The sequence below is a fragment of the Schistocerca serialis genome, unplaced genomic scaffold, assembly GCF_023864345.2.
Source record: "Schistocerca serialis cubense isolate TAMUIC-IGC-003099 unplaced genomic scaffold, iqSchSeri2.2 HiC_scaffold_1075, whole genome shotgun sequence".
In the NCBI taxonomy this organism is placed as follows: domain Eukaryota; kingdom Metazoa; phylum Arthropoda; class Insecta; order Orthoptera; family Acrididae; genus Schistocerca; species Schistocerca serialis.
The window spans coordinates 12,501-22,500 of NW_026047267.1; the positions used below are offsets into that span (position 1 = coordinate 12,501).

Consider the following 10,000-nt stretch of genomic DNA (forward strand, 5'->3'; position numbering starts at 1 on the left):
GGGTGCCATCCAAGAGGCCGCGCACGCAACGCGCACGCGACCGTCGGAAGGCATCCTGCGTTCTCGCGTACTCCCAGCGGCGCCGCTTGCGCTTCTGCGTCGGCGGCGCGGCATGCGGCCGCTTCGATGGTTGGCGCGGCCGCTGTGTCCTGGTGATCGATCTCTCCCCTCTGGACCCGACCGACGCAAGGGCATCCGGGAGCATGCCCAGGATGACATCGGGCGGCGTGCCCCGCCCCAGACCGATGACACGATCCAGGGCAGAGAAACGCTGGGCGGAAGCGGGTAGCCCCGCCAGATGCTCCCAGATGGCGGCGTCAGTCGGCCCCTCCGGCGGCGGCCCGGTGGTGTCGGCCGCGAAGTCCTCGGCTGCGTCGACGGGCGGCGCAGCGGCCTCGCCCGCGTCAGGCAGCGGGCTCGCCGCTCCCCGGCGGGACGCCGGCTCTTCCCCCCGACCGATCTCAAGCGCCTCCATGAATTGGCGGACAAGCTGCTTGTGGGCAGCTTGCCGCCGTCGGCACTTGATTGCCTCAAGCGTTCGGTCGGGGAACATCCTGATGAGCTCTTGATTTACAAAGAAGAACCGGGCGTCCCTCTCGAGGAACAGTTCGGCCTCTGCCTTGGCGAGCGACAGGACTTCTTCCTCCGTCCACCTCGCGCGATGCCTCTCCGTGACGATCTCCGCGTTGGCGGCCGCAAGATGTTGGCGGCGGCGATGGACCCCGAGACCGTTCTTGGTTGTAAAGCTGCGGTGGCACTCACTACAGGTATACATAGCTGCAAAAGTTACAAGATTTTCGGCACGGCCGGTTGGCCGGCTAGGTGCTGGGGGAGTTGGGGTGGCACCTTCAGCGGAAGGGCCACCACTTATTCTCTGCTTACTGCCCCCAACTAAAAAAAGGGATAGTGCGAGGGGGGGCTGGTAACCCCCCCAAGCCCCTGGTGCGGTCTTCCACTCTGCGAAATCAGCGGGCCCACGAGAAGGGGAGAAGACCGCAGGAGAGGAGAGGCTAAGAGGGCAAGGCCCATGTATTGCGCATCACTCTCCCTGTAACTATAACCCAAGGAAGGCACCTCGCAGCAGCAGCACGACTCCTTAAGAGAGTCATAGTTACTCCCGCCGTTTACCCGCGCTTGCTTGAATTTCTTCACGTTGACATTCAGAGCACTGGGCAGAAATCACATTGCGTCAACACCCGCTAGGGCCATCGCAATGCTTTGTTTTAATTAGACAGTCGGATTCCCCCAGTCCGTGCCAGTTCTGAGTTGATCGTTGAATGGCGGCCGAAGAGAATCCGCGCACCCGCGCGCCCCCGGAGGAGCACGCTAAGGCGGACGCGGCCTCGCAGCAAGGAAGATCCGTGGGAGGCCAAGGCACGGGACCGAGCTCGGATCCTGCACGCAGGTTGAAGCACCGGGGCGCGAACGCCGCGCAGGCGCGCGCATCCTGCACCGCCGGCCAGCACGAGGCCAACCAACGGCGAGAGCAGACCACGCCCGCGCTAAACGCCCGCACTTACCGGCACCCCTACGGCACTCACCTCGCCCAGGCCCGGCACGTTAGCGCTGACCCACTTCCCGACCAAGCCCGACACGCCCCGATCCTCAGAGCCAATCCTTATCCCGAAGTTACGGATCCAATTTGCCGACTTCCCTTACCTACATTATTCTATCGACTAGAGGCTCTTCACCTTGGAGACCTGCTGCGGATATGGGTACGAACCGGCGCGACACCTCCACGTGGCCCTCTCCCGGATTTTCAAGGTCCGAGGGGAAGATCGGGACACCGCCGCAACTGCGGTGCTCTTCGCGTTCCAAACCCTATCTCCCTGCTAGAGGATTCCAGGGAACTCGAACGCTCATGCAGAAAAGAAAACTCTTCCCCGATCTCCCGACGGCGTCTCCGGGTCCTTTTGGGTTACCCCGACGAGCATCTCTAAAAGAGGGGCCCGACTTGTATCGGTTCCGCTGCCGGGTTCCGGAATAGGAACCGGATTCCCTTTCGCCCAACGGGGGCCAGCACAAAGTGCATCATGCTATGACGGCCCCCATCAACATCGGATTTCTCCTAGGGCTTAGGATCGACTGACTCGTGTGCAACGGCTGTTCACACGAAACCCTTCTCCGCGTCAGCCCTCCAGGGCCTCGCTGGAGTATTTGCTACTACCACCAAGATCTGCACCGACGGCGGCTCCAGGCAGGCTCACGCCCAGACCCTTCTGCGCCCACCGCCGCGACCCTCCTACTCGTCAGGGCTTCGCGGCCGGCCGCAAGGACCGGCCATGACTGCCAGACTGACGGCCGAGTATAGGCACGACGCTTCAGCGCCATCCATTTTCAGGGCTAGTTGCTTCGGCAGGTGAGTTGTTACACACTCCTTAGCGGATTCCGACTTCCATGGCCACCGTCCTGCTGTCTTAAGCAACCAACGCCTTTCATGGTTTCCCATGAGCGTCGATTCGGGCGCCTTAACTCGGCGTTTGGTTCATCCCACAGCGCCAGTTCTGCTTACCAAAAGTGGCCCACTTGGCACTCCGATCCGAGTCGTTTGCTCGCGGCTTCAGCATATCAAGCAAGCCGGAGATCTCACCCATTTAAAGTTTGAGAATAGGTTGAGGTCGTTTCGGCCCCAAGGCCTCTAATCATTCGCTTTACCGGATGAGACTCGTACGAGCACCAGCTATCCTGAGGGAAACTTCGGAGGGAACCAGCTACTAGATGGTTCGATTAGTCTTTCGCCCCTATACCCAGCTCCGACGATCGATTTGCACGTCAGAATCGCTACGGACCTCCATCAGGGTTTCCCCTGACTTCGTCCTGGCCAGGCATAGTTCACCATCTTTCGGGTCCCAACGTGTACGCTCTAGGTGCGCCTCACCTCGCAATGAGGACGAGACGCCCCGGGAGTGCGGAGGCCGCCGCCCCGTGAAGGGCGGGGAAGCCCCATCCTCCCTCGGCCCGCGCAAGGCGAGACCTTCACTTTCATTACGCCTTTAGGTTTCGTACAGCCCAATGACTCGCGCACATGTTAGACTCCTTGGTCCGTGTTTCAAGACGGGTCGTGAAATTGTCCAAAGCTGAAGCGCCGCTGACGGGAGCGATTATTCCGCCCGAGAGCATCCCGAGCCAACAGCGGCGCGGGTCCGGGGCCGGGCCAGGTAGGTCCGTCATCCGGGAAGAACCGCGCGCGCTTGCCGGGAGCCCGAGCGCCCAAAGGGGCGAATCGACTCCTCCAGATATACCGCCGGGCAGCCAGCCAGGACACCGGGGCTCTGCCCAACAGACGCGAACCGAGGCCCGCGGAAGGACAGGCTGCGCACCCGGGCCGTAGGCCGGCACCCAGCGGGTCGCGACGTCCTACTAGGGGAGAAGTGCGGCCCACCGCACACCGGAACGGCCCCACCCCGCGGCGAGTGGAAAGGCAACCGGACACGACCCCGCCGCGGATTGCTCCGCGCGGGCGGCCGGCCCCATCTGCCGAGGGCGGAGGCCAGTGGCCGGATGGGCGTGAATCTCACCCGTTCGACCTTTCGGACTTCTCACGTTTACCCCAGAACGGTTTCACGTACTTTTGAACTCTCTCTTCAAAGTTCTTTTCAACTTTCCCTCACGGTACTTGTTCGCTATCGGTCTCGTGGTCATATTTAGTCTCAGATGGAGTTTACCACCCACTTGGAGCTGCACTCTCAAGCAACCCGACTCGAAGGAGAGGTCCCGCCGACGCTCGCACCGGCCGCTACGGGCCTGGCACCCTCTACGGGCCGTGGCCTCATTCAAGTTGGACTTGGGCTCGGCGCGAGGCGTCGGGGTAGTGGACCCTCCCAAACACCACATGCCACGACAGGCGGCAGCCTGCGGGGTTCGGTGCTGGACTCTTCCCTGTTCGCTCGCCGCTACTGGGGGAATCCTTGTTAGTTTCTTTTCCTCCGCTTAGTAATATGCTTAAATTCAGCGGGTAGTCTCGCCTGCTCTGAGGTCGTTGTACGAGGTGTCGCACGCCACACCGCCAGCCGGCTGTGCACGCTACCGAGTAAGTACCGGTATGCGAACCGCCAGGCGACGGGCGCGCATCGCACGTTTAAGGAGGCGCGGCCGGCCCCACAGGCGGCCGCGACGCTCCCAGGTCTGCGAAGCGGGGCAAACGCCGCGCGCTTCAGTATACGTAGCCGACCCTCAGCCAGACGTGGCCCGGGAACGGAATCCATGGACCGCAATGTGCGTTCGAAACGTCGATGTTCATGTGTCCTGCAGTTCACATGTCGACGCGCAATTTGCTGCGTTCTTCATCGACCCACGAGCCGAGTGATCCACCGTCCTGGGTGATCTTTTCTTAGTTTCCACTGTCTCTTTCAAGACAGTTGCATAGGCGGGACGTAGGCGTGTGGCGGCCCCTGTTCAAGCGTTCTGTGTCCAACGGCCTCACGGCCGATGGGCGTCGTACGGCTCCACACCGGAGCGGACAGGCAGTCGGGCGAAAGTCATTCAAAACCGGCGCCAGGCGCCAGGTGCCGCAGGCCAGCCGCTCCAGCGCTTCAGCGCTCGTACCACACAACATTGGCGTTAGTTTTGAGAAGCACGCGTGGTTCCGCACGCGGCGCACGGCTACTGCGAGCCGTACAGGTAGCGTGTTGCGCGACACGACACGCACATCGAAAGACATGCAGTCTAGTCGGTAATGATCCTTCCGCAGGTTCACCTACGGAAACCTTGTTACGACTTTTACTTCCTCTAAATGATCAAGTTTGGTCATCTTTCCGGTAGCATCGGCAACGACAGAGTCAATGCCGCGTACCAGTCCGAAGACCTCACTAAATCATTCAATCGGTAGTAGCGACGGGCGGTGTGTACAAAGGGCAGGGACGTAATCAACGCGAGCTTATGACTCGCGCTTACTGGGAATTCCTCGTTCATGGGGAACAATTGCAAGCCCCAATCCCTAGCACGAAGGAGGTTCAGCGGGTTACCCCGACCTTTCGGCCTAGGAAGACACGCTGATTCCTTCAGTGTAGCGCGCGTGCGGCCCAGAACATCTAAGGGCATCACAGACCTGTTATTGCTCAATCTCGTGCGGCTAGAAGCCGCCTGTCCCTCTAAGAAGAAAAGTAATCGCTGACAGCACGAAGGATGTCACGCGACTAGTTAGCAGGCTAGAGTCTCGTTCGTTATCGGAATTAACCAGACAAATCGCTCCACCAACTAAGAACGGCCATGCACCACCACCCACCGAATCAAGAAAGAGCTATCAATCTGTCAATCCTTCCGGTGTCCGGGCCTGGTGAGGTTTCCCGTGTTGAGTCAAATTAAGCCGCAGGCTCCACTCCTGGTGGTGCCCTTCCGTCAATTCCTTTAAGTTTCAGCTTTGCAACCATACTTCCCCCGGAACCCAAAAGCTTTGGTTTCCCGGAGGCTGCCCGCCGAGTCATCGGAGGAACTGCGGCGGATCGCTGGCTGGCATCGTTTATGGTTAGAACTAGGGCGGTATCTGATCGCCTTCGAACCTCTAACTTTCGTTCTTGATTAATGAAAACATACTTGGCAAATGCTTTCGCTTCTGTTCGTCTTGCGACGATCCAAGAATTTCACCTCTAACGTCGCAATACGAATGCCCCCGCCTGTCCCTATTAATCATTACCTCGGGTTCCGAAAACCAACAAAATAGAACCGAGGTCCTATTCCATTATTCCATGCACACAGTATTCAGGCGGGCTTGCCTGCTTTAAGCACTCTAATTTGTTCAAAGTAAACGTGCCGGCCCACCGAGACACTCACTCAAGAGCACCCTGGTAGGATTGCAACGGGGTCCGCCTCGGGACGCACGAGCACGCACGAGGCGCGTCGCACGCCTTCAGCTCGCCCCACCGGCAGGACGTCCCACGATACATGCCAGTTAAACACCGACGGGCGGTGAACCAACAGCGTGGGACACAAATCCAACTACGAGCTTTTTAACCGCAACAACTTTAATATACGCTATTGGAGCTGGAATTACCGCGGCTGCTGGCACCAGACTTGCCCTCCAATAGATACTCGTTAAAGGATTTAAAGTGTACTCATTCCGATTACGGGGCCTCGGATGAGTCCCGTATCGTTATTTTTCGTCACTACCTCCCCGTGCCGGGAGTGGGTAATTTGCGCGCCTGCTGCCTTCCTTGGATGTGGTAGCCGTTTCTCAGGCTCCCTCTCCGGAATCGAACCCTGATTCCCCGTTACCCGTTACAACCATGGTAGGCGCAGAACCTACCATCGACAGTTGATAAGGCAGACATTTGAAAGATGCGTCGCCGGTACGAGGACCGTGCGATCAGCCCAAAGTTATTCAGAGTCACCAAGGCAAACGGACCGGACGAGCCGACCGATTGGTTTTGATCTAATAAAAGCGTCCCTTCCATCTCTGGTCGGGACTCTGTTTGCATGTATTAGCTCTAGAATTACCACAGTTATCCAAGTAACGTGGGTACGATCTAAGGAACCATAACTGATTTAATGAGCCATTCGCGGTTTCACCTTAATGCGGCTTGTACTGAGACATGCATGGCTTAATCTTTGAGACAAGCATATGACTACTGGCAGGATCAACCAGGGAGCTGCGTCAACTAGAGCTGAGCAGCCGGCCGCCCGGGAGTGTGTCCCGGGGGCCCGCGCGAACACGCAAGCGTCCGCTCAATTATTCTGCAAACAGGAGGAGGCTGAGCTCCCCTGCACCATACACCTCGAAACCCTCTCAGGTCCCGGCGGCGCGCAGCGCCGTCCTAAGTACTTGGTCGGGTTCGAGAGAGGCGCAATCGCCCGGGGTTTGGCGAGTAGACGCTTTAGGTGCGACCACCCGTGCTCCCAACTGAGCTTGCCGCTGCCGACAGAGGCCCGGGAGCGTGCTGTCGTGGCATTGCCGGCGGGAGACAACACGCGCCACCTACGGTGACCGGCAGCTCCAACGCCAGCGCCACAGAAGGACAAAAGCCCCACTTGGGTGCCGAAGCGAACTCTCCCAGCACAGCGCACGCGCCAACACGTCCGCACAGCTGCGATACAAACCACCTGCGAGAACCGCAGAGGCGACCGAGCAGCAGACGGCGTCGCGGCGCCGAGCGCCGGGCGGCGGCGCATCCTCAGCGCACACAGTCCTCAATCGGACCAGCACACTGCAGATGTCCACCGCGCTTCGCACCGGGCCCGCGAGGACCTACTTTGGCCGCACGGCGCCGCGTGCAGGGTGCGCCGGCGCGCAGCTGCGCCGCCTGCCGCCTCCGTCGGCCGGCGCGCCTGCCACTGGCCGCCCCCACCAGCCGGCTGTAGCGCGTGCGCCCACGCACCGCGCGGCCAGCACGCCGGGAGGCCCCCCCTCACCGGCCGGGGACGGTCCCACGCAGCCACCGCCGCGTATCGCTTCACACCCAGATGCCATTCACGTTCGTGGGCATGGTGGGTATCGCTGGAACAACCGGTTGGTAGCTCAACCGATCGTCGCCATCACTGATTCACCTCTAGCGAGAACAACCGCACCACAACGGTTTACCAGTTGTTCATTTGCGTAACGTCACCAGCAAACGTAGGCGTCCATCGCCATTTGCAAATTCAACGATTGTTGCATGCCTGTGTCAGGTGTCACGACACACTATGTCTGCCCACATACACGCAACAACATGTGCACGCTTCGCGAACACGTGGAAGGTGGCCCCCGTACGTATGCGATGTCCATTGCGCGAACGACTGTCAACCGGCCTCTGTCGCATGTCGCAGATGTGGAACGCAGTGCACCATGCTATCACGGTGTGTGAGAAGAGACGACTACGTCTGACAACACGCGCCACTACATCAACAGACGGCTCATGCTGATCGCCATCCAGGGCATACCACACTGCAATCCAGCTCTTATAGGGAGACGACACGTAGCTGAGTGCACAACATTTGGACCGCATGGTTCGCCGTTGTTGGCGCAGTCGTTGTACGGTCACATGTACCACGATGTATCATTCAGTACATGAGGACCAATGTGCAGTACAGTGTGTGATTTGGACGTACAACATCAGCGGACAGTTGACACAGGCCGTACCACAGCGTAGGCTAAGTGCTTCGCCATGCGAATGCCAATGAACAACTGCAAATGCCAATGAACAACTGCAAAGGGCATTGAGCATGTACGTCCTGCTGCCATCCACATTACAGTGTATAGCTGCAAGGTGTTTAACATGAAGCGATACACTGGGGACCGGGCAGTGCGAGTAGCAAACTATATTGCGGGGGTTGCAGTTAGGCAACACTACACTAATTTAACGCGTCGTATGACAATTACAGAGCAGGTTAAGGCCCAACGTGTGTTGGGTTAAGGCCCAACGTGTGTTGGGTTAAGGCCCAACGTGTGTTGGGTTAAGGCCCAACGTGTGTTGGGTTAAGGCCCAACGTGTGTTGGGTTAAGGCCCAACGTGTGTTGGGTTAAGGCCCAACGTGTGTTGGGTTAAGGCCCAACGTGTGTTGGGTTAAGGCCCAACGTGTGTTGGGTTAAGGCCCAACGTGTGTTGGGTTAAGGCCCAACGTGTGTTGGGTTAAGGCCCAACGTGTGTTGGGTTAAGGCCCAACGTGTGTTGGGTTAAGGCCCAACGTGTGTTGGGTTAAGGCCCAACGTGTGTTGGGTTAAGGCCCAACGTGTGTTGGGTTAAGGCCCAACGTGTGTTGGGTTAAGGCCCAACGTGTGTTGGGTTAAGGCCCAACATAGGTTGGGTTAAGGCCCAACATAGGTTGGGTTAAGGCCCAACATAGGTTGGGTTAAGGCGCAACATAGGTTGGGTTAAGGCGCAACATAGGTTGGGTTAAGGCGCAACATAGGTTGGGTTAAGGCGCAACATAGGTTGGGTTAAGGCGCAACATAGGTTGGGTTAAGGCGCAACATAGGTTGGGTTAAGGCGCAACATAGGTTAGGTTAAGGCGCAACATAGGTTAGGTTAAGGCGCAACATAGGTTAGGTTAAGGCGCAACATAGGTTAGGTTAAGGCGCAACATAGGTTAGGTTAAGGCGCAACATAGGTTAGGTTAAGGCGCAACATAGGTTAGGTTAAGGCGCAACATAGGTTAGGTTAAGGCGCAACATAGGTTAGGTTAAGGCGCAACATAGGTTAGGTTAAGGCGCAACATAGGTTAGGTTAAGGCGCAACATAGGTTAGGTTAAGGCGCAACATAGGTTAGGTTAAGGCGCAACATAGGTTAGGTTAAGGCGCAACATAGGTTAGGTTAAGGCGCAACATAGGTTAGGTTAAGGCGCAACATAGGTTAGGTTAAGGCGCAACATAGGTTAGGTTAAGGCGCAACATAGGTTAGGTTAAGGCGCAACATAGGTTAGGTTAAGGCGCAACATAGGTTAGGTTAAGGCGCAACATAGGTTAGGTTAAGGCGCAACATAGGTTAGGTTAAGGCGCAACATAGGTTAGGTTAAGGCGCAACATAGGTTAGGTTAAGGCGCAACATAGGTTAGGTTAAGGCGCAACATAGGTTAGGTTAAGGCGCAACATAGGTTAGGTTGAGGCACAATATAGGTTAGGTTGAGGTACCGTATAGGTTAGGTTAAGGTACAGTATAGTTTAGGTTAAGGTACAGTATAGTTTAGGTTAAGGTACAGTATAGTTTAGGTTAAGGTACAGTATAGTTTAGGTTAAGGTACAGTATAGTTTAGGTTAAGGTACAGTATAGTTTAGGTTAAGGTACAGTATAGTTTAGGTTAAGGTACACATTGTTGTATGGAAAGGTGTAATGGGGGGGGGGGGGGGGGCGGCCGGTCGGTTTGTTGATTGTGATTATAGTAAGTGGATGCCTGCGGCATCATCTGATTTGCCACGTCAGGATGCACCTTTGGCTCATGACAGGCGGCGCTCCGATTCCATGCTTGTGGCAGACCTGTGTCTTTCATTCCTGCCATTGTTTGTGTGCTGTGAGAGGAGGCAGTATTGTGATGTAGGGTGCACCCCTGTGTAGGACATGTGTGGGTGTTGGTGGCTTAGCTGAGCAATGGTGG

General features: G+C 57.4%; 2 non-coding genes and 1 pseudogene across 2 annotated transcripts; all 3 read right to left on the minus strand.

Moving 5' to 3' along the window:
• LOC126431074 (large subunit ribosomal RNA) overlaps nt 1–3,979 on the minus strand; it is a 7,897-nt pseudogene extending 3,918 nt beyond the window's left edge.
• A 188-nt stretch (nt 3,980–4,167) lies between these two features.
• On the minus strand, nt 4,168–4,322 carry LOC126431077 (5.8S ribosomal RNA). Its single transcript, XR_007577468.1, has one exon. It is a non-coding gene; the product is annotated as a 5.8S ribosomal RNA (ribosomal RNA).
• A 351-nt stretch (nt 4,323–4,673) lies between these two features.
• Nucleotides 4,674–6,583, minus strand: LOC126431079 (small subunit ribosomal RNA). The gene has a single exon (XR_007577470.1). It is a non-coding gene; the product is annotated as a small subunit ribosomal RNA (ribosomal RNA).
• Nucleotides 6,584–10,000: the final 3,417 nt, after the last annotated feature.